The sequence below is a fragment of the Diabrotica virgifera genome, chromosome 2, assembly GCF_917563875.1.
Source record: "Diabrotica virgifera virgifera chromosome 2, PGI_DIABVI_V3a".
NCBI lineage: Eukaryota > Metazoa > Arthropoda > Insecta > Coleoptera > Chrysomelidae > Diabrotica > Diabrotica virgifera.
The window spans coordinates 228,291,759-228,317,338 of record NC_065444.1 but is presented as its reverse complement, the minus strand read 5'-3'; positions in this window follow the sequence as shown (position 1 = coordinate 228,317,338).

Below are 25,580 nucleotides of genomic sequence, written 5' to 3'. Positions count from 1 at the left end.
TACTTTATTTTCAGTCCTGTAACATTTTGAAAAAATGAATTTTTTTTGCGAAAGCTGGATTGCAAAATTTATTTTGCACAATCTATTAAACCGATCTTAATGAAATTTACAGTATTATTTTACTGTATCATAGAGTTTTTCTCGGTGAAATATGAATTTCCTAAGTGTAGCATAAATTGTCTAAAAAGCGTAAAATGCGAATACTGGTTTTTGTATAGTTTTTTCGCAATTATTGCTATTTTGCAACAAGAGTGACTATTTTTTAAATCTTTAGCTAATTCTGTATGGTAGCAATGTTAATTACGCAACTTTTATGTTAGTACATCTTTTCTCGGAAATGAATACTTTTAAAGTTATAATCAAAAAACGAAGAAAAAAATCGAATTTTTCCTTCATTTTTTGAAATTTTAATTATTTAAACAATGTTCAGGACCTGTTTGAGAGGGAGGATAACTCAAATATTATTATTTGAGTTATTTTCAAGCAATTTCTGCAAAAATATTTGAGTCACCTCTCAACGTCCATCTCAAAACAGGTGGGCCCTGGACTATTATTGAAAAATTAGGAAATATTACATAGGTAGAGTTGGCTGACATGGTATGAGTAGAGCTTACATTCAAAGCGCATATTGGTAAACTAAAGTTAATTAATGTTACATTTTGATTTATTTTTATAAACATGTTAGTAAGTAACCCATTATACATAATCCTAGATTTTTTTTATACTTTGTTTTGCCCAGGTTAGCTCAAGAGACAGGACATATATTCTGCCCCGCATTATACATCTCCTGAACTGAAACTCGCCTGGATCTTTTTTTTCTAATACTCATTATGTAAATAATACTATAGAACGAATAAAGGCCTTTATTATTATTATTATTAATAATAATGGTCCATACCCAAATGATGGATCCAAAAGGCCATAAATCATCATCATCATCATCGTCATCATAATCATCATCATCATCATCATCATCATCATCATCATCATCATCATCATCATCATCATCATCATCATCATCATCATCATCATCATCGTCATTATCCAGCCTTCCAAAGTTAAATATAGGCCTCCCCTAATTTCTTCCAGTTCTACCGGTCTTGGGCTTTCTACTACCAATTCCCAACAACCCTTTTGACGTCATCTGTCCATCGTGTAGGTGGTCTACCTCGACTTCTTCTACCTGCTCGTGATCTGCTCTTGAAGATGTCTGATGGAGCGGACAGGTATCTCCATATGCGGTTCATGCTAAGATGAGACTTCTTTAAAGTTCGACATTTTGATTGTCCCTAGCAATTTGTATTTCATACCCCAAGTATTTATATTTATGGACCAATGCTATTTCGTTGAAGTCAACTTTTGGATTTTCGCTTGGTATCAGGTTTGTCATTAGGGTGGAACGGAAAAGATCAAAAAAATAAAAGAAAAGAAAAATTCTTCTGGCTATCGTTTAAAAGTTGTGTCACGTGATGAAAACAATTGGTGCGAGAGCATTTTGAAACAAAAAAATATCTTGAGGTTCCATATTGGATTTGAATAATGAAAAAACAAAAAAAATATTTTTGTCGAAAAAATCAATATGGCCCTGATCAAATTTCAATGATCGTGTTTTACCAACTAAGTGTGACATTCTAAAGTCTTTCTCTTTATTCGTAATGAACTTAAGTTGACAAATAATAATAAAGATTCATCTATCGCCGACGTCTTGAATTCCGTGCAACGAAAGTGGAACAAATATGAATAAAAGCTTCTATTTCAACATTATCGCATAAGTGCATTCAAGATATAATTAAAAATATTTATACAGAGTATCAACATCTTAAGCGAGAGGTACACAGCAAGTAAGTAAGCATCTGATTCATAAATAGAAAAGATTTGCCAGTTTCGAAAGGAGTGTAAAAAGTTATTGAATATCGCGGCTTGCAAGTGCAACATGACTGGAACTGTGTGTGTACTTGTGATAAAATCAAGAAAGTACCACAAAATGAGCAAATTTTTCTTCAAGATCAACGATCCTGTCGAAAAATGGCGATTGGAACAGTGGATATTGCAGCATCTGCAGCAATAAGGAAGAAAATGGAAAGAACCATGAAGGCAAAGGCAAGTTCTCAAAAATATAATATTGACGAAATTGTTCTTAAAGCATGTACCGTCGATTCCTCTAATCCTTCCATAAGTAGCAGCTTGTCTGACTCAAATTCTTCTGATTCAGATGATCATGAAGAAGAATTCATTGCTCCTTTGTCAACAGTTACAGTCCAACCATCTACGTCACAAATACTGCGGCAATTCATTTCAATGGCTAGTATGCTTATTTCACTGCAATGAGCTACCTCTGCGTCATTTAATTCAACAGTTAGATGGATGCACCAGTGGGCCACTTGGTTTTCCAGGGTAATAGGGAAACTTGTGGAACGCTGTAAAGGTAAAGAGAAGGCTGTTGTCGATTTTGTCGCAATAGAAAACAACCTAGCAATATTATTAGAAACAACAGACCTTAGTACCGATCAGAAGTACTTGTACCAAATCAGTAAAGTAATTGCTGCGGGAAAATGTCCTAATGATTTAAGCCTTAAAAAACCTGGAAAATTATCACACGCAAGGTGGCTGACAGTTGATAATCGGTTGCTTCGATTGTATGTTGGAATGATTGTCCCAGCCCCCAATTAATTATGTAAGTTTCATCCAAAAAGCGTATGCACCAGTTTGGTTTTATATAAAACTGTATCCTAGCTGTTCTGATGGTTCAAAACATTTATGGCGAATGATCCATTATTCACGATTTCTACCAGTTGACCAAAGAAAAATTGTCGATGCGGTTATCCAAAGGAATGCTTATTTTGCCCATCCCGAAAATGTGTTACTCGGTATGATGAAAGATGAACGAAAACATATACGGGAGCTAGGATTACGCACAATGCCGAAAGCTAGAGAAAGTCAGAAAGAAAAAAGATCCGGAGATTCAAGATATCAACATTAAATTTTAGTGCTGCAGATTATAATGACTTAATTTCGGTTTCTGGATTCAAAGTTACGGCTCCTCCTTTGCTAAAACTTATTTCCAATGAAGATGTAAGGGATTTGATTGATTCTGGGAATTACAACAACATAGAGGTCTTAAACTGCCCTTGTCATACAAAATCCGTGGAAAGAACTGTTAAGTTAGTAACTGAAGCATCAGCTGCTGTTTGTGGACCAGAATCAAGGGATGGCTTTATTCGTTCAAGGTTGCAGTCCAGAAATATGCTGTTTTTTAACACAAAATCAGACTACCAATCTTAAAATGTATAGTGTATCATAAAACAATTATTTAGATTCAAAGAACTAATAAAAAATAAATTTTTAAATTTTTATTTTTTTTTGTTATTCCCAAAAATTTAAATTCAATATGGAACCGGAAGAGAGGGTCCAATACAAAAAAAATTTCTTACAGTTTTATTATACATCAAAACACAACTTTTTCGCACTAGCCCCATAAAAAATAATTACTTCGAATTTTTCGTTCCACCCTATTTGTCATGTAATGTGTCTCTCAAAAATTAATGTTTAAACCAACTTTCTTACAGACGGCATCTATCTCAGTAAGCATAGTTCTAATCTTTTTAAGTTGTCTGTTATAAGAACTATGTCGTCTGCGGATCGTAGGTGGGACAGCTTTTCACCGTCGACATTTATTCCTTTGGCTTCCCACTCCAATTGTTTGAAAGTATGTTCCAGTACTAACGTAAAGATTTTGCGAGATAACGTGTGTCCCTGTCTAATTCCACTTTCCATTTTTACAGATTTGGTGTTTTTGTGTAGTCGGACGGTCATGGTTCCATTATTGTATAATATGTTAGCTATCAGTTTGGAATACCGATAATCTATGGGACGAGTTACCGATAATCTATACGACTCTTCTCCAACGCTCTATCGTATCAAATGCGTTGCGAAAGTCTTCGAAAGCCATGACCAATTATCGGTTGCATTCGATTGATTTTTCTATAATCCCTTTTATGCTGTGGAGGTGGTCGTTATTTCCACTGTCGGCGAAATAAATAAATGAGTGACTCTAATATTCAAAGCATCAAAGCATGTTAGTGTAAACGTCAAAATATTGATCAGATTGTTGTTAATCGATTTTTCTTTTTTTATTGGTGCCAATTCTTTTTAAGTACTGGTGATCATTCTGGATATAATAACTTTTTAAACTGATGCTTATTAAAAAGATTAGGTACAGCACGCCTAGGATAGCAATAGATTTACCTGCGCGCAAACCGCAGAGGGGATGCAGAATTTATTTGTGGCATTGCCAAAGTCTCTACAAATATTGAATGATTTCTTTCGATGTACAAAATTGTTGTTTCCGAAACATCGTTTTGCAAAAGAATGACTGTATAACGACTTGTATTTATTTTTTTTTTATTTTAAATTTTAAATGGTTATTTAACAATATCCAGTTAATATTTATGCCTTATAGAAATAATCTGAACACGCTAGAACCTAGAAACAAACAAAAAATAGAATTTGGAATTAAATCAAATCTTCACTGCTATCGTCAGTCTCTGTGTCTAAGTATGAGAATATAACTTTGTTATCAAAATTTTTCAAAATTAATATCACACGAGAGTGAGAATAAATTGAAAATAAAGCGACAATTTTGCATTATATTTTTATTTATTCTTACTATCGTGCGATATTGTTAGAATTATTTTATAATACTTAATACAAAACTGAAGTCTTTGTACCAAAATAAATATTCAGTGACATTTATTTATCACATCTAATATTTTTCCAATTGTCAAAGTGAACAGCACAGTTTAGAAAACATTCAGATAAAGATATCAGTCGAATATTAGTTAAAATTATTAATAAATATACAGTTTTATTCATGAAATAACCGTACCAAATTAGACTCGAGCGCTAAATTTGCTGATATGTATTGCCCTCGTGACAATTTGACATTAGATTCAGAACTTAAATTTTATTATGGTTCATTTTCCTAAATGTCATGGCAAAACTATAAACTCGTTGTAATTAAATAGAAACAAAATACCAAAACAATATCCCCACTATAATTATGTAATTTGAATATTATTCCGGGTATAATGATAATCTGATTGGACAGAATCCCGGTATAAGACAGATCTTACTGCACGAAAGGCTCAAACGAAAGACTTCAGCCGTCCTCTATAAACTAGTAGCAAAAGCTCAATAGAATTGAGAAGAAAAAGCCCAAACACATCTTAACCCTTAAGTACTACCCCGTCTCTCAGACGTCATCGCTTGTCAAAAGTGGGATATTTCCCTTCCTGGAAAATTTTGAAGGTTACCCGTTTATGACTTTTCAAGTTGGGTTGCTCTTTAGTAGTATTGAATTCGGCAATTTGCGGCAGGTTGTTATTCGAAAGATATTTAGGATCAAAGTGTGATTTCCGTCTAATAGACGGGGTGTTAGTGTTTTTGCCCAGTTCGTCATTACACATAATGTGCCCCAGTTCGCCAAAAAACATCAAATAAGGGAATAAAGTCCCTGAGGAAACTCTTTTGAAATGGTTTGATGAGGTAGAAGACGACATAATATAAAGCGAAGTGGAATCAATTTGTGATGAAAATATTGCCACTGACTACCATTGCTGCACTGTACTAACTATAGTACAGTGTTTTTTTTTTGTTTTAACATTTTTTAAAAACCTTTTTATTTTCATTTTTCTTACTCTTTGCTTAACTCGATTATAAATTTTTATTAAGATTCTTTAATTTGTTTAATTTTTATCACCCTTTTTTTCAGGAGTAAAAAGGTATAGTCCTTTATTGACCATTTTTCAGTGCGTAACAGTTTTTCGATTTCTCTCTAACGCATTAAATTGTATGTGACAGAAAAAAACGCACGTCTCTGATTACAGACATTTATAACATTTATTCTAGTTATTCTAGTTGTCAATAGATGGCGCCTTAATCAAAAAAGAATTATTTATTAAATAAAATAATAATATTATCAATATAATCTGTACAATTTATAAGACTATACAAATCAAAGAAAATACCATTTTATAAATGCAATAGACACAATTGATTTGTGTTTATTCCAAATTTAAAATAAAATGTGACAACTGTCAGCTTTAACTAAAATGTCATGTTAGAATAAATGTCATAAATGTGACGCACTGAAAAATGGTCATCAAACGGAGAATACACAAACAATCCTTCCATTCTTGTGATAATGTTTTTTATTTTAATAAATACAGAAAAACTAGATTAATTACTGTGTTTTTTAGATAATCAGTACTTTCAGTAAGTCATCGAGACATTTTTTTGCATTAAAATATTAAACAAAAACAAAAATTACCACTAAAATGTTAAACCGTCTGTCAGGCGGTTAGTTAGTGTTTACGTCATTGATTTAAGATGTTAGTAATTAAGGGTTAATACATATTCCAATGTTAAGTCCATGCCAGTTCCATTTTTGTGAATGTTGTTAAATTTTGTACAGACAATTAGGGTACCCCGTCAAAATAGCCCTGTCAAAATAGCTCCGACAAAATAAACCCGACATAATATCCCGCACACAAAATAGCTCCGACAAAATAGCCTGTAGACAAAATAGCCGCGGAATAATAGCCCGCCGACAAAATAGCCCCGACAAAATAGCCCCGACAAAATAGCTCCCTTCAGAATTCATCATGAAATAAACCCTTAAAAATACATTTTTTTTGGAAATGTTAATTATCCTCTACTCAGATGTTTATCTTAACCACATTAAATAAAAATGGTCTTTTCAGAGAACTCGAATCCAGTCTTCTCTGACTCTTGGAAGTTTGAACATTTAATTTAAGCGAAAATCAATGTTTATTTGTGATATAAAATTTTTTCTGTTTTCGGGCAACAGTAAAATGCATTTTAAATTAAATCAATTACATACATTCTTCTTTTTTGTCAAATAATTTAAATTAATAAAAGTTTTTGGACACCTTGCATAGATAATTATGCAATTGTTTATATTACTAAAGAGAATTAAATAACCTTTCAAATGAGTTGGCACACGACTCCTATTCTCATTTAAAAAAATCATCGATTACGTCATCACGCAAACATCGATGACGTCACTAGTATGACATATATAACAGAATATCGTAATTTAAAAATAAAAATCGATCTATTTCAGGATTTTTCCTCAACGTCGGGGGTTTACGAAATAACGAATTTATTCCTTCCATTTGCACCATACTGTAGCTGAATTGCCAATATGAATGAGTCAGATTAAATTAAATTATTAGAAGAATTATTTTACTGAGCAACAACATTTTTGTTTGATTTATTAATATTTTGTATTTTGACAACGACGTCGGAAGTGGAAGTTGAAACGTTAATAAAATATTTTTTCAAGTAAATTGTGGCTTATTTCCCAATTAGAATAGTAATTTAAAATAAATGGTACTCCGTTAAAAGATAAAACTTTTTATTTGAGGTGTTTTCTAAGAGGCTGTTTTAGCCGGGGCTATTTTAGCCGGAGGTATTTTAGACGGGGCTGTTTTGACCGGGGCTATTTTGTGTGCGATCTATTTTGTCGGGGCTATTTTGGTTGCGGGCTATTTTGTCGAGGCTATTTTGTGTCCGGGTTATTTTGACGGGGCTTTTTTGACGGGGCTGTTTTGACCGGGCTATTTTGACGGGTCACGGACAATTAGACCCGGGCCGATCTGTGAAAAAAACGTGTATCTTTGGATGTAAGAGGTGTTCGGATTTTTGCTGATGAGGTTAGGTGACAACTTCAATAATAATAATTGACTTATGCTCCTTCTCAAATATGCCCGGAACATTAATAAAAAAATTAAAATATTTAAAAATTTCGAAAAACATCGGTTTTTTCTAATTTCTTTGCTTATAACTTTAAAACGATTAATTTTGGAACAAAGTTGCAGCAAAATAAAATAATGATACATTAATTTTGTATAATTTATACAACTGGTTAAAAATGTCTTAAATGATTACCCTTTGTGAAAAACAGCAATAAATACCAAATAAGGGGGCAAAACAAGCCTATTCTTATTCAACGTTTTTCAACCACTTTGGTTACACTTAGAACCTTCGTAATTCGCTTAGAGGATGTTATAACATACTTAACCTTTAACTACACGCGCTGGCGTACTTTGTACGCCAGATATAAGAATTCTACTGGAAATATATTTAAAAATTTAATTTTTGACCTTGCTTATTTTTCTAAACTATCACTGGAATGTGCCTTACAATTTGGTTTTAGTTTCATTATAATCGGCGTTCTGGAAAGATCGTAATTTACATTTTATTATTTGTTGTTTCCGGTGGTGGACAATATACCCCAGGATTATATTACTATAAGTCGTAATATAAGTACATATTTTAATTGTTTTTTAGTCATTATGGCAAAAAATATATTTTTCTTTGTAAACAATACTTTTTCTCCTGTAAAAAATCACATTAAAAAAAAAACTTTTATTAGTAATTTTATTTATCATGGAATCCAGTTATTCCATGATTCCAGTTATAAATCCCAATTGGCTTACTGAAAAGGAACTCCAAGTATTCACTGATGCCGAATAAGGTTTATAACAAACAACTAAGTGTATTTTTTCAAAAAAATTTAAACAAATCCGCTGTTTTTAAGTGTATTTCCTTGTGGCGTTCAAAGTACCCCACGCGTGTAGTTATGTTATAACTTGATGCGCGGGTAGTTAAAGGTTAAATAGTCCATCATGTTTCATTAAAATCAACCTAATATATTTTGCATAATAAATTTTCAATCTAATTTTTTTTAAGTTCAAATTTTATAAAAACTTTCTGAACAAAAAGTAAACCATTTAGAAGTTTGCTAATTTTTTACAGATAAACAGGCGCTCTACCTATCTAATAAACTTTACAGAATTAAAATCGGATTATTTAAGCAGCCTCAGCAATGTTTTAAATTTGTAAACAATTTATTGGCTTATAAACAAATATAATATCTTCTTTACTATTATATTAAATTAAATTCAAAAAACCAAACAAGAAAATATTCGGTACGGCGCTTATTTTAAAAGTAAAAAAGTTAAATTGTGAGGACTGGTTCCTGAGATACAGCCGGTTAGAATAAGCGTCGTACCGAGTATTTTCTAGTTACGTTTTGTAAATTTAATTTAAGAGGAAACAGTAGCGATCAACAGGTAGTGAAAACGCGTTCCAAGATTGCGGCTGTAATTTTGAATATTTTTTCGAGATATTTGGCACACGTATTCGTAATATAATAAAGAATGGCGGTACAGAGCCCAATTTGAAAAATATATTAATATGTGGAAATTACTCTGTAATTAAATACAATATTAAAAAAACGAGCCTGTACCGCCATTAAGAAGAACAAAAAAAATACACTTTCTTCAAATAAACTTTTTTATCCGATGTCTAGATTTTGCGTCATTTTGGAACTACTAATGAAATAAAAAATTTTAGTAGGTCCAAAATGACACAAAATCTAGGCATCGGATAAAAAAATTTATTTGAAGAAAGTGTATTTTTTTGTTCTTCTTAATGGCGGTACAGGCTCGTTTATTTAGTATTGTATTTAATTACAGAGTAATTTCCACATATTAATATATTTTTCAAATTGGGCTCTGTACCGCCATTCTCTATTACATTACGAATAAGTGTGCCAAATATCTCGAAAAAATATTCCAAATTACAGCCGCAATCTTGGAACGCGTTTTTGCTACCTGTTGATCGCTACTGTATCACCTTAACCCATTTAGCGCCAAAGGTGCGAAAACGCACCATTTTTTTGTAGAATTTTTTTTTGACAATTCGTTAATTTTTTTTAAATCTTTGTATTTTTTAAGCAACCACAAGATATAAGTGTAACTAAATTTAATTTTGTTTAATTTCCAAACTCGTGCTTTCATCACAAAAATATTTTCTAAATGTCCGACATTTTCAATCCTTCGACACAACTTTATTTTTACTGTAGTAATTTTATTGGCATAACAATTTTGTGGTCAAACAAATTAAAACATTATTTTTTTAACCTATTTGTACACCAATTGTTATAAAAATACAAAAAAAATAATTTCTGAGTCATCAAATCTCGTGTTTGAAAATAATGGTTCGATAACGAACCATTGGCGGAAGTCGACATATAATCCTGTCTGATCAGGAATAAGTTCAAGGTAATGCACAGGCAGTAATTTGTTGGGATATTTCTTTATTATGTGTAAAAACACGTATCCACTATGCTTGCGCTCCGAGCTCCTGCAACTGCTCCACATAGTGGACACGTTTGGCGCTACCGGACTGTGCAATTGTGCGCACTCTGCCTCGGCGCTCCAATCTGTGGCGGTTTATATGTAAGGGAGCGCATACTATATCGATTGGAGCAGTTGCAGGGAGCGCGGAGCGCAAGAAGTTCGTGAACATAGTGGATGGTTGGCGCTCTCGGACCATGCAACAGTGGGCGCTTCGCCTCAACGGTCCAATAGATGGCGGTTTATATGTAGAGGAGCGCATGCATGTAGATGGGAGCAGTTGCAGGGAGCGCGGAGCGTAAGAAGTTTGTGAACATAGTGGATGGTTGGCGCTCCCAGACCGTGCAACAGTGCGCGCTCCGCCTCGGCGTTCCAATTGGTGTCGGTTTATATGTAGAGGAGCGCATACCGTATCGATTGGAGCAGTTGCAGGAAGCGCGGAGTGCAAGAGGTTTGTGAACATATTGGATGGTTGGCGCTCCCGGACCGTGCAACAGTGCGCCAACGACCGTGCGGCAGTGCCTCGGTGGTCCAATATTACGAACGTAGTGGATACGTACCTTTAGAAAGACGGGTATTCTGGTATTCAGTTTTGTTAAAATCTAGGGTGGAGGAGGGGGCTATGTAAGGGAGGTTGCGTAGTGTTGTAGACAATATGTCGATTTGTAGAATTTATGCAACTAGCACAGTGCAAGATACAGGAATGGAAAGTGTAAACTGGAAATATCTAAAATAATTTCTAAAAAAGATAGAGGGCCGTTCGACTTCGTTTTTGATAAAGAAGCTGAAGAAGGTGTAGACAATGTTCTAACAATACTATTTTTGTTTATCAAAACTTCCAGGTCCATTTACACTCTAAATGTTTTGAGACTTTTCACAAAAATATAAAATTGTGTATTTCAATTTTTATATCTCATTTCCGCCAAAGGTTCGAAAACGAACCATTTTGTTGTTGTGACACCTGCCATTATCAAAGTGTAAAATAATTTTTTTACGAATGTTTAAGTTTATTTTACTCTAGTTAATCAAATATATTACATATTATTGCAGTATTTCTTTGCTTGGCGGTTAATGGGTTAATATAATAGTAACGGAGATATTCTATTTACTTATAAGCCAAAAAATTCTTAAACATTAAAACATTGCTGGGGCTGCTTAGATAATCCGATAATTCTGTAAAGTTTATTAGATAGGTAGGGTGCCTGTTTATATGTAAGAAAATTAACTAACTTCTAATAGATGGTCTACTTTTGTTCAGTAAGTTTTTGAAAAATTTAAACTTAAAAAAAAATTGATTGAAAATTAATTATGCAAAATCTATTAATTATAAATGTAACCAAAGTGGTTGAAAAACATTGAATAAAAACAGGCTTATTTTGCCCCCTTATTTTGTATTTATTGCTATTTTGCAAAAAGGGTAATAATTTAAGACGTCTTTAACCAGTCGTATATTATACAAAATTCAATTAGCTTTATTTTATTTCCTAACAACTTTGTTCCACAATGAATCGTTTTAAAGTTATAAGTAAAAAAATAGAAAAAATCGATGATTTTCGAAATTTTTAAATATTTTAATTTTTTTATTAATGTTCCGGGCATATTTGGGAAGAAGCATAAGTCAATTATAATAATTATAATTATTATTGAAGTTGTTACCTAACTTTATCTGCAAAAATCCTAATGCCACCTCTCACATCCACCTAAAAACAGATCCGCCCTGGTCTAAATTTACTTTTGTAATTATATTACAGATTGTAAATAAATTGGGATGTTAAATAAAAAAATCTATAAACATGTTTACGAAATAATTTACTGCTTTAATGTTGTTATAATGTTTTTCTACAACCACTATTCAAAGTGCACTTTTCTGCACGGTTTTATGTTAGCAAACTTGATATTTTCTCACAGTATAAGATATTTGACATTAGTGTGCAGAAAAGTGACGTTTCTGTGCCGCAAAGTGACGTTTCTGTGCCGCAAAGTTCTTTTCTGCACAGTTGACTACCTCATTCTGAGTAACGTTATATTCTGTTTACATCCGTGGACTACCGCATTCTGAGTAACGTTATATTCTGTTTACATCCGTGGTTAAACTTTAGACAAATATATAACCTATAAGACAATTATTATATTTAACTATAGCATAGAAACTAAATTATGGATGTTACAACTGTTTTATTTTACAATTTTATTCTTATTAAATATTTTATAATTATCAAATAACCAATAAGGATTTAGCAACCTGTGCAAGAGACGTCGAATGAAGTAGGTTTTGTGTAAATCCGTGACTGCATAAATATAATGTCGATAATGTGTAATAATTGTTTAAATTTAAACAAATTAAGGCAGTGCATTAATTTTTTAACTGATTTCTGTGCAATTTATTTAGGTATAAGGAATTTAAATTGATTAGTAGGTATTAATTAAATACAGTTTAAAATTTATCACATAAGTACCTATTATAATTAATCGTCGTTTGGAAATTGTGATTTTTATTTTTAGGAAAAACTGTGCTTGTAGAAAAAGTATAGTGTGAAACACGTGCAGAAAGGTAATTTCTCACTCGTTTGAATTGCGGCACTCGCTTGCGCTCGTACCGCAACTTTTCAAACTCGTGAGAAATTAGTACCTTTCTGCACTTGTTGCACAATATACTATTAAATCTTACTCGCTGTCATTTTTATTCTACACTGTACTTAACTTACATTACAATTCAATGCCCTCTATATGTAACGAAAGCGCAAACCATCTATTTTGACTAGTCTAGAGGTTACAACTCGAGTACTTTGACGCATTCGTGCTATACATAACATATAAATAGCTAGGTAGATGGTTGTTCACTAGAGATTTTATCACATGTCACTCTTCCGCATCGTTTTGCTTTTACGAAATTACTTTTTGATTTTAGTAAATGATACGAGAGGGAATATGAGCTGCGACTTTATTACTTATCCGGCTATATCCCGTGCTAGGCGTGATAAATGACGGCTTGTTTATGAAAAAAATGTTACGTACATATGAGATAGAAAAAGTCGGAAGTCAAATATAAATATAAAAGCTTTTTCACGAGTAAATGAGATTTCACGGTGTTCGTGCACATAGCAAAGGAAACAAACCACATTAATATCTAGCTTGCAGAATACGAACGGAATAAATTTTTTTAAGCTTGCTTTATTTATTGAAGTGTTTTATTAATATAACTATAAACAATATCTTCTTCTTTTACGATCGGGCGACAAGACTTGTTAGTCTCTGGCACTTGGTCATAAGGCTCTTGTACCCTGCCCTCTTTTTTTCCTTAAACTCTAATATGGTCTGTGGCTTCAACGAACGCCAACAGTTGTCTTATTGTGAGATTTAGTATCTCTTCTGGTTAAAACCTCAGTTGACCAGTGAATTCCTGCTTTACGTCAATTAGCACACTGCAATGGTGTAGTATGTGTCGATTCTTCTATTTCGCACTTTCTGCGCCATGATTCGTTCACCTTACTCAGTTTATGTCGTTTCTTAAACTCCATTTCAGTGACCGTTTTGATCTCTCGTTTATTGAGATTCATCAAACTGTTGTAATGATATGACGCCACAGAGGGCGATGGACCGGTCGACCAGAGACGACCGTAGGAGTATCCGAGTTGACGCATCCTCTCTACATATTATCATCGCTGGGCGAAATTGAAGGAGACCTAGCATCGAGAGCATATTTAAGACGAGCCAGGAGAATCATAAAATCAGTTGTTGCTAGCGAATTGAGTTAGCAATAGTTCGATGGCAGAGATGCACGGGGATGAGGTGGAACTGTGCCTAGGTAGACGCCACAGTAGTGACGTGGCGTTCCACCATAACCGTTACCGTAGTTAGCGGTAGTAACGATGGACGGGTGACAGTGTGTCACTTTTAAAGGTTATCGCATTGAATTGAAATGCGATGTCTGGGTCTGAATATGTAGTTATTGTATATATAACATATTATGTGGTGTATTTTATTGTTTTAATATTTCTATTATGTTCGAATGGCAGTAATAAGCATGTTATTTTTCCTTTGCAGAAGATAGAATTATATTTTATTTTATTTATTTTAATAGTTATTAAGGTACCAAGGGTATTATAAGCATAATAACACTTGAGGTCAATATTGTATATACCGAGGGCCCTTGGCCCGAGGGATAGACGTTGACCGAAAGCGTTGACCGAAGCGTATGGTTACCACCGTTGTGGTAACCTACCACCGTTGTGGTAACCATAGTTCTACTTAGGTTGTTAATTTGTCAACTTGACAGTATTCAACTAGTTATTTTTTAATTCCCTAGGGCGTTATTTTTGAAAATAACGCCCTACGGCATTATATCATATTTAACTGACTTCGAAATCATATTATTATTTTGTCAAATAATATATCAGTCAATCATAATATATCAGTCAATTACACCCGAGCAGGCATTTTACTCTTTTTGAGAGCTTTTTATCAATATACCAATCAATATCAATATTCTGGATTATTTTTCTTGTCTTAATTTTCCTTTGTGCCGCTCCCCATTTTTTTTGATGATTTTTATCAGCCATTTCTGATCCTCGTTTTTCTTTAGTCATGCAAGAAAAAGATTCTCCTACAAAGGTTTCTCTCGAGCTGCACCCCTTCATGACCCGGCACCCATATTAAGGACACTTTATTGTCTTTTGCAAGGTTGTTGAGGACTTTGCGCTTCTAACAGTATGTTTGACAGATATAGAAAAAAATGACACAGTGGAAGCTACACCCAGTGGTGAGCACCTTATACATATTGATTTACATTACTAAGTTTCTAACTTTTATACAAATAAGTAACTTCTATCTAGTTCCTAGCAGTGGAGAGTTCTAGAGGATCCAACTTTTTAGTGCCCTAAGCAGTGGTAAATTAAGAGATCGTTAGCGAGTGAATTTTGATAAGATGATAACCTCTTGAAATAGTTTCTACACTGAGTGACGGTAGCTTCTGCAGCAGTGTCAACATTCAGGTCATGATTAATAACATAATGTGGCACATGCCATGGGGCATCGCAGACATGATGATGATGAATGACTTTGGATTGGAATCTTTGTAGTCTTTGCATATTTATATTATTGGCTGTTCCTCAGATTTGAATCCCGTGCATCCAGACCGGTCATAATATTTCCTTATAGAGAATATATTTTATTCTGAATACTTAAACCTGACTTCCAATGCATACATCAGTACATTATCTTGTACATTATGCAGTCATTTGGACCATATATGTTTTCCCCAATTTAGGTGATTATCTATGTGGATACCCAGATATTTGACACCTTTCCTGGCAGGCACTAATTTTCTGATTGGCGGACGGATGGCCAACCAGATGGTCTGATGACATCAAACGGATCGACAGACACTGGATGCAGACAGCACAGGACAGAAATGCATTAAGAAGACTGAGGGAGACCTATATCCAGCAGTGGATAGATCCGGGTTGAATGATGATGATGACTAATTTTTGTTTTATAGATACCAGAGGGCAGTTCCCATTTTTATCGTTAACGTGATGTCAGTTGATTTAGTGTTATTTATTTTGATATGCCATAGTTTGAACCAATTTTCTAATTCGTTTAAATGAATTGCAAATTCTTGGATGCTAATGTTGAATTTATGTGAGTGGCCATTATAACAGTATCATCTGCATACGTAGTATTATTTCTGGTGATGTCATCTGTATCATAAGTCGGTGTAGACATAACATGTTCCATAAAAGTGCTTGCTTTGTCTTCATCACTACAGGCCTAATGTCAATAATATCATAAGATTTTTCTTACAGGAGTCTTAGTTTATAGTTGAGATTTCAGTTTCTTTGTCAGTTTTTGCAGTAAGTAGTCTTTATTTTCACTTACAGAAAGGTTTTCCAAAAATGTTTGAATACCATCTTTGTATTCGTTCAGTGCTTCTTTGAGTTTTCATGTAGCTCTGTTTAGTTTTGTTTTGTCTATTGGGGCACGGGTAATTTGCCATTATTTCTTAGTTTCCTTAGGGCTATATCCCATGCTAGGCGTGATAAATGAGGGCTTGTTTATGAAAAAAATGTAACGTACGTATGAGATAGAAAAAGTCAGAAGTCAAATATAAATACAAAAGGATTCCATGGTGCCTAATGTATGCTGATGATGTAGTGTTAGGAAATAGTGAAAGAGACTTAGAACAAAAACTGGAATAGTGGAGACAGGCTCTGGAGGAAAAGATTTAAAACTTAGTAGGACAAAAACAGAGTAACTGGAATGTTAACTTAAAGATGGAGTTACTACAAATAAAATGGTATCTTTGGATGGTAAAATGATTGTGAAAAGCAATAGTTTTAAGTACCTAGGATCGGTATTATAGAGTAATGGAGAAATAGATTGAGATGCATGCAGTAGAATTAGGGCTGGATGGATGAAGTGGAAGGAAGCGAGTGGTGTGCTGTGTGGCAGGAAAATCCCAATGAAGTTGAAGGGAAAATTCTATAAAACAGCCATAAGGCCGGCTATGATGTACGGAACTGAATATTGGGCAGTGAAAAAGAAAGAGGAACAACGAATGCATGTGGCGGAAATGAGAATGCTTAGCTGGATGAGTGGAGTGACAAAGAAGGATAAAATTAGAAATGAGTATATTAGGGAAAGTCTAGGTGTGGCACCAATTGATGCCAAAATGAGAGAGCGTAGGTTAAGATGGTTTGGTCATGTTCAACGTCGAGACGGTACGTCATCACCCAATACGAAGAATAGCTGAAGTGCAGATTCCTGGAAGGAGTAGGAGAGGAATACCAAAGAAGACCTGGGGGAAGACGATAAGGCAGATCATGTTGGTAAAAGGGATTAACATTGATATGACCCAAGATAGAATTGTGTGGAGAAATGCAATTAGGGAAGCCGACCCGGCATAGGGATGCCGGGCATAGGCAAAGAGAATGATGATTTATTTTCATTTGTTATGGATATAACAATAAACAATATGTCACCTATTCTTCTTCTTTAGGTACCGTTTCCTCTAACGAGGTTGGTAATCATCACAGCTATTTTCACTTTTGAGATTGCAGCTCTGAACACGTCGACGCAACTGTAATTATATCACTTTCTCAGATTGTTGAGCCAGATGCGTCTTCTTCCAATACTTCGTTTTCCCTGTATTTTTCCCTGCATTATGGTTTGTAGCAACACATATTTACCCCCTCCCATAACGTGGGCGAGATACTGTAACTTTCTTATCTTGATCGTATGCATGATTTCCTTTTCCTTTTTCATCTTTCTGAGGACCTCAACATTTGTTATTCTATCTACCCAACTTATTTTTAATATTCTCCGGTAGATCCACATATCCACATCTCGAATGCTTTAAATCGATCACGTATTTCTTTTTTTAAGGTCCAGGCCTTCATCCCATACATATATACGCATATATGCACCAAAGAAACATATGAACGTAATATTCGTATTTTGAGTTGCAAACTAAGGTCTCTGCTGCATAATACTTTTCTCATCTTGTTGCTACGTTGCTCCAGCTTGTCCATTTCTCATTTTTATTTCTTCTATATACTCGTTATTTTCATTGATAATTGAACCAAGATATCTCTGTATTTTTTAACTTTTTCTATTGGCACCCCTCTTATGTTTAAAATGTCTTGTTGTTTTGTTTTGTAAATTTTCATAAATGTTGTTTTATTAGCGTCAAGCGTTAGTCCGCTTTAGTATCATCGGCATATCTGATATTGTTGATGGGTCTGCCGTTGACTTTTATTCCAATTGTTACACCTTCGAGTGATTTTTTAATTATTTCTTCCGAATATAGATTGAACAATAAGGAGGAGAGTACGCAGGCTTGCCTTACGCCTCTTTTTATCTCTACTTCCTCCGAAAGTCCTTTACCTAGACTGACTTTTGCTGTTTGGTTAAAGTAGAGATGAGTTATTATTCTTAAGTCTTTTTGTCAATGTGTTTATCTTTAAGCAACTGTATAAGACGGTTGTGACGGACCTTATCTAATGCCTTAGTGTAATCAATAAAACAAACATTTAGTGGTTGATTTACCTCCGTGTATCTTTGCATGAGGACGTTAAATCCAAATAAAGCCTCTCGTGTACAAATGTCATTCCTATATCCTCATTGGGTTTCAATGATGTCTTGTTCCACTTCTCTGAAAATTCTTAAATGGATATTTTTTAAGAATATTTTAGTGTGTGACTTATTAGACTAATTATACGGTGGTCATTACATTCTCCTGCATTAGGTTTTTTTGGTAATGTACACTCAGCGAAAAAGGTACGTAATATCAATAAAAATGTTCATTCAGACAACAAACACAATACTTAAAATTTGTCCAATTCTTGGTTTTATTGGAACAACAAAGCGATGTTCATCAATTCATTATTTTCGTTAGTTGAGCCAATGTATTACGTTTATTGAATGGATGAACATTCATTATGTATACCATAATAACAGTTTATTGGTATTACGAAATCTGTTCACTGAGTCAACGAACACTATTTATTGATATTACCAACTCTGTTCACTGAGCCAACGAATATTATTTATTGAAACAACAACGTCGTTAATTGACCGACGAAGACTATTCGTTGTGTCAATAACAGTGTTATTTCTCCTATCATATTTCGTTTATTTCTACAATTATTTCCGTTTATTGTTACAATTAATTCCGATCATTCCCACAATAAATACGGTTTTTCTTACAAGCAATTCTATTCATTCATACAATCAGTTTCGTTCATTCCTACTATGAACGTATTTTATATCAATAATTACTGAATGCATTAGCCCGATGTATGGTATTAATTGATTAATAATAATTTTTTAAATCCCCCTTTTTTGTCCTTAACCTAATGGACTTTACACTGTGTGATTTCTCATATGATTTCACTCATACAGTGCACTGGAATAAGTGTTACACTCCCCCTACCCCCTTATTAAGTTATTTATTTTTAGCACGTAAGAAAAACCCTCGGACAGGTCGATTTTTAAAATAATCAAAGTATATAATAACATCAATGTTTCGAACTTTACACGATCCCTCATTTAAAAGCGTTTGAAATAGTGATTCCAAAAATGTATAATACTTTAATCCTTTTTGAGAGCGCAGGTGCAAAATTTCGTTCGAATTCTTTTTAAACGCATTAATTTTTTTGGAATCCTGAGAAAACTAATAAGTATTTTTGAAAAATTTAAACGCAGAATAAAAGATTACATTATTACCGAGGGCAGAAAGTCCCTTAGAATAAACAAAAAGTTTCTTTTGAATGGTATATTTGAAATTAAAAATCATACTAAATTTTCTCTTTTTCACCAATGTGACTTATTAAAATAATCATTTTAGAAGTTCTCGGGGACTTCAGACCCTCGATAATATTGTAATATTTTATTCTGCGTTTAAGTTTTCAAAATAGTTCACGATAAGAGACACACGAAAACTTCCTTCTACTGCGGACTACACTTGGAAACGAAATATCCGGCACTTCGGTAGAGGTAACAGCATTGTTTAACAAAGAATTCTTTTTTAACACATGGAAGCTAGGGGTATCACGATAAAGAAAAGCCGTTACATTTCAAATGGTCAAGCAAAACATTTATTGTCTCAACAACTACGATTATTGTCACAATGTACGCATTGATTGTGGGTATTAAACGCAGGAGTAGATTGATAAATGCATTTGTTGTCTCAACAATCAGTTTACATCTTTACAATAATCATATATTACTCTATATTAACAACATTTGTACATTGTTTTAATGAAATCTGTACGTTGTCACGATAAACCAAGGTAATTGCTTGTCATGTACGAAATCAAGAAAGTGAGTTGCTGCCACAATTAACATTATTTATTAAATATACGAAACTAAGTTATTGGCTGAATAAATTGAGTGTTATTGATTAATGTACTCTAGTTATTTTCACAACTATTATTCAATCATTGTGACAGTAACCAAATACATTCGTCAGTGTCCAAAAGTTCGTTGAAACAACAAATTAAATTGTTGTTACAACGAAATACTATTCAATAATCACTGTTAATCAATATTACGAACTAAATTTTTTTGAGTGTAATAAATGTTGATTTGAGCCAGTCTCCTGGAATAATACCCGTATTACCTATGCTACCTATGTTACCTATTATAAATAATATGTATATTGTTATACTTCTATCTAGTTCCTAGGTGGAGAGATCTAGAGGATCCAACATTTTAGTCTCCTAAGCAGTGGTGGGGACAGGAGATCGAATGCGAGTGGATTTGGATGAGATGATTTTTTTCTTCTTACAGTGCAGTATCGTTAAGGGTGTTGGCCATTGAATTTGCCCATTTAATCTTATTTGCAGCCGCCCTAAATAGTTCTATGGAGGTTATATTCGTCCATTGTCGTAGGGTTTTAAGCATCTTCCTCCTGGTTCCTTTTTGTTATTGATTTTGCCTTCGATTATAAGTTGTAGCAGTTCATACCTTTTCTTTCTTACGATGTGACCAACATTTTGTGTTTTTCGTTCTTTTCTTATAAGCATAAGCTCTGTTTACTTATTCATCCTCCTGCAAGACTTTCCCATTTTACAGTGTTGCTTCTGTAATTGTACAAGCTTCAACACTATAGAGCAAGGTGGAGAAAACAAACACTTTAGTATTCGATCTCAATGAGATACCTAGCTGGCAGTTGCATAGAACTTTTGCATTTTGTAAAACATTGTACGTGCCTTTTCCAGAAGTGTTCTTATCTTTAGTGACTGGTCCCAAGTGTCATCAAGATTACTTCCATGGTACGTTATTCTTGTTACTCTTTCCAGATCTGTTCCGTCGACATTGACCTTCACTCTTCTGTTTTGGCGCTTGCTGATGACCATTGTTTTTATCTTCTTTGTATTCAATTTCATTCCAAATTCTCTACAGGCTGTCGTTACTCGGACCGTGCCATCAGCTATAATTATACCATCCGAGGTGCTTTCCAAAGCTTTCTTAAATATCTTCTCAGAGTAAACGTTGAACAGCAAAGGTGACATGACACATCCCTGTCTTACTCCCTTTTCGATACTGATTTTTGCGGATGTCTCGCTTTTTATTCTGATTTTAGCCTTTGTTGTTGATAGAGGTTTGACATGATCCTTAAGTCTTTATCGTCGATATTCCAAGACCTTAAAATATCTATTAATTTATCATGTTTTACCAGGTCAAAAACCTTGTGAAAGTCTATGAAACACAATTGTACGTCAGAATCGACATCTCTACTTCTTTCAACTAGCACACTTATTAAAAATTGCTTCTCTTGTTCCGAAGCCACTCTTAAAAGCAAATTGAATGTGACCAGTTTGTTCGTCTAGTTTATTGTCTACTCTATTATGTATTCTTCGAGGAAAAGCTTCAGCATATGATTCAGCATTTCTTGGAGTTTCTTTTCTTTGGTAGTGGTATAAACACCGATATCAGCAAGTCATTTGGTATTATGCCTGTTTCGTATATTTTGTTAAATATGTCTTCCATTAAATATATATTGCCACGTGGATTGCATCTTAAACTTCGTCTCAGTTTACGTACTTAGATAAGAATCGAAAATTATGGTGCAACGTAAGTGAGACTTAAGGCTGATGCCACATTATGCTTTTTGACCGGATGCGGTGAAAACGCATCCGTTTCCAACGCAACCGGACCGACCTGTCACACTATGCGTTTAGTCTGGTGCAGTTTGTAAGCGCGTACCGATGACTCAAAACGCATCCGTTTTCAACGCAACCGGACCGATTTGTCACACTATGCGTTTTCACCGGATGCGGCGGAAACGCATCCGGTCAATACGCATAATGTGGCATCGACCTAAGGCGGCCGTATCTATAAGCTGAGCTGGACTAAACTGGAGCTTAAAATTTGTTCGTGCAACCACAAATTAGATTAGGATTCAAGTGGTAGGTTTAAGTGGCTATATGAACGACTATATCTGATGGTAGGCGTGATAAATGAGGGCTTGTTTATGGAATACAATATTTTATGTTTATAATGTACGTATGAGATAAAAAATGTCGAAAGTCAAATATGACTATACAAGCTTTTTCGTTCGTAAATGAGATTTCACGGTGTTCGTGCAAATAGCAAAGAAAACAAACCACATTATATCGAACTTGTAGAGTACGAAAGAAATGAAAATTAAACAGCTAAATATAAATAGCATAAAAGACGAGAGCTCGTTTGCAGTAAAATTGCAAACAGTTGAGCTTAAAGCCCCTTAACGTGAAAATTATGCGTTGGCGATTGTAAAGAATAGAAGAAAATTAGTTTGAAAATCTTATTATGTAATATATAAAATAATATTCAAAATAAATTATCACTTACTTGTTGTCTACATTCATATTATTAGCTTTTTTACTTTTTATATAAATAGCAAAACGTATTATAATTAAAAGTAAGCTTAGGCAAATTATATGCTTGTTTATGCAAGGAGTTTTAGAAAATATTTACTATGTATATATATACACCGTTCTTAGGCGTCAACGCCTTTCGGTAGGGATCTATGGAGGAGTATCACCAAGCCGCAAGCCCTTATCCCTTGCCGTACCGCTCCTCCATAGGCCGATGAGATGCCAGTTTATTCCAGACCAAGTCGTAGGCTCTATTGAGTTTTATACTACGGCGTTATACGATCGCAAATCGCAAGTCGCCTCAGCTAACTAGACCGTCTAGACCGACGAAAAAATATACAGGGTGATTGATTAGTAGGGTAAAGCTCAATAGCTCCGCTATAGTAATAGATACCAATAAAAGTTAATAACAAAAATTTTAGCCACCTTTGAGCTTCACATTACAAAATTAGTTAGAATGTTACAGGGTGTTCGATAACACAGTGGCAGACCAAACTTTTGTTTTTTTAAATGGAACATCCTATATTTTATTATAAATTCGAAATCCAGTTAACTTCTCCATCACAAAAATATAAAGGTTTGTTATGTTATACAGGGTATTTACAAAGATATAACCAATTTTATATGAAAATCGTAACAAGTTCAACTCCCTGTATAAATAAAAGTAAGCAAAACAACAATGGTTTATTAATGCCATATTTTTTAACGTATTGTCAAAATTTCTAATTTTCTTTATATCAAATACACTGACTTTGATTTCTGCGGTGTAGTCATTATTTTCTGTTATAAGTGTTCCTAGGTAAGTGTACTTTTTTACTTTTTCGATCTGCTGGCCCTCTACTATCAGGACCTCGTTAGTATTATGGTTGTCTTCACTAATTTTCATAAACTTCGTCTTTTTGATATTGAGAGAGAGTCAGTACTCCTTACTGCACCTACTCATGAGTCTTTGCAGGTCTTGTAAACTATCGGAAATTATTACTGTATCATCTGCATATCTGATGTTGTTAACTAAGACTCCATTTACTCTTATGCGGACTGTTTCATCTTCCAGAGTTTCTTGCATACCTCTTCAGAATAAGCGTTAAATAATACAGGTGATAATATGCAGCCTTGCTTGACTCCTCCCTTTATTTCCATCTCTTCAGATGTTTCTTTTTCAATTCTTACTATTGCTTGTTGATTGTAATAGAGGTGTGTTATTAGTCTTAAATCTCTTTCATCTAGGTTTTTATTTTTTAGAATTTCCATGAGTCGATCATGTTTTACTTTATCAAACGCTTTATTGTAGTCTATAAAACAGATGTAAAGAGGTCGGTTAACATCCAAACATCTCTGTGTCAGCACGTTGAAGGAGAATAATGACTAATGACTCTCTGGTACCCATACCATTGCGGAACCCATATTGAGTATCACTAATATCCAGCTCCAGTTTAGAGTGTATTCTGGCGTGGATGATTTTCAATATAATTTTCAAGGTATGTGACATTAAGCTTATGGTTCGGTAGTCACTGCATTCTTTGGCATTCACTTTCTTTTGCAAACACACAAATGCCGATGTCAACATTTCTCTAGGGATGATTCCCGTAGTATAGATAGCGTTGAACAGTTCTACTATTATGTCCAGGTTTTTCTCGTTGACCAAAAATGCCATACGATATTATTATTATTATCCACCGGAGTTTTCATTTGGTCTGCGCTTCTTTCTTTCTTTATTCCTCTTGGTCTTCGACTTTCTATCATTCCTTCTACTACCAATAATTCCCGGCCCACGCTCTTCTGACTATGTGGCCGAAGTACTTTTAAGTACGGTCTCTTTACTTTTTTTAATAACCTGCATTAAAGATGAAGCTTTTTCAAAATTAACAGGTTGTTTTGTGTTCAGGGCACGCGTAGAAATGTAGATCTCCTTATAGATCTACATTTCGAAGGCTTCGAATAGCCAGGGACAAGTCACCGTTAGGCAGAAGAAGTAGAGGACGCCCAAAGAAAAGATGGAATGACAATTTAGGAACAGAATGAAAGGCACCGTTGAAGAAAAACAGGCAGTATTGCGTATATAAAAGAAAAAGAAAAAGAAGAAGAAGAAGAAGAAGAAGAAGAAGAAGAAGAAGAAGAAGAAGAAGATGAAGAAGAAGACGAAGAAGAAGAAGAAAAAGAAGAAGAAGTATACCATTGCATGAGTTTTTTTTTAAATAACAGATCACATGCTATGATTTTTTGTGACGGATATTTATAGGTTAAGTTGATTTTATGTAATGAGCATTCATGATGAGCTAGCTATCTTTCAATAAAGTCGTCCCAGTAACGCAATTTATAAACATATTGGAAATATCATTATAAAGTCTTCTACTTTAAAATGTATAATGTATATCTCAGAATTGTCGTTATGAATGGGTGTGATTAAATTAAATTATTAGAAGAATTTTTTTACTAAGCAACAACATTTTTGTTTAATTCCTTAATATGTTTTATTTTGATAACGACGTCAGAGGTGGAAGTCAAAACGTCAATAAAATCATTTTTCAAGTTAAATTGTGGCTTATTTCCCAATTAGAATAATAAATTAAATTCAAATAATATGATACCTGCAGAATTGTCACATGTCCATTATTAACCTTTAACTACACGCGCTGGCTTATTTTGTACGCCAGATATAAGAATTCTACTGCAAATATGTTAAAAATTTAATTTTTGACCTTGTTTATCTCTCTAACCTCTCACTGGTATGTGCTTTACAATTTGGCTTTAGTTTCGTTATAATCGGCGTTCTGGGAAGATCGCAATTTACAGTTTATTATTTGTTGTTCCCGGTGGTGGACAATATACGCCACGATTATCTTAATATAAGTAGTAATATAAGTACATATTTCAATTGTTTTTTAGTCATTAGGGCACAAAATATATTTTTCTTTATAAACAATACGTTTTCTCCTGTAAAAAATCAAATTTCAAAAAAAATTTTATTAGTAATTTTATTTATCATGGAATC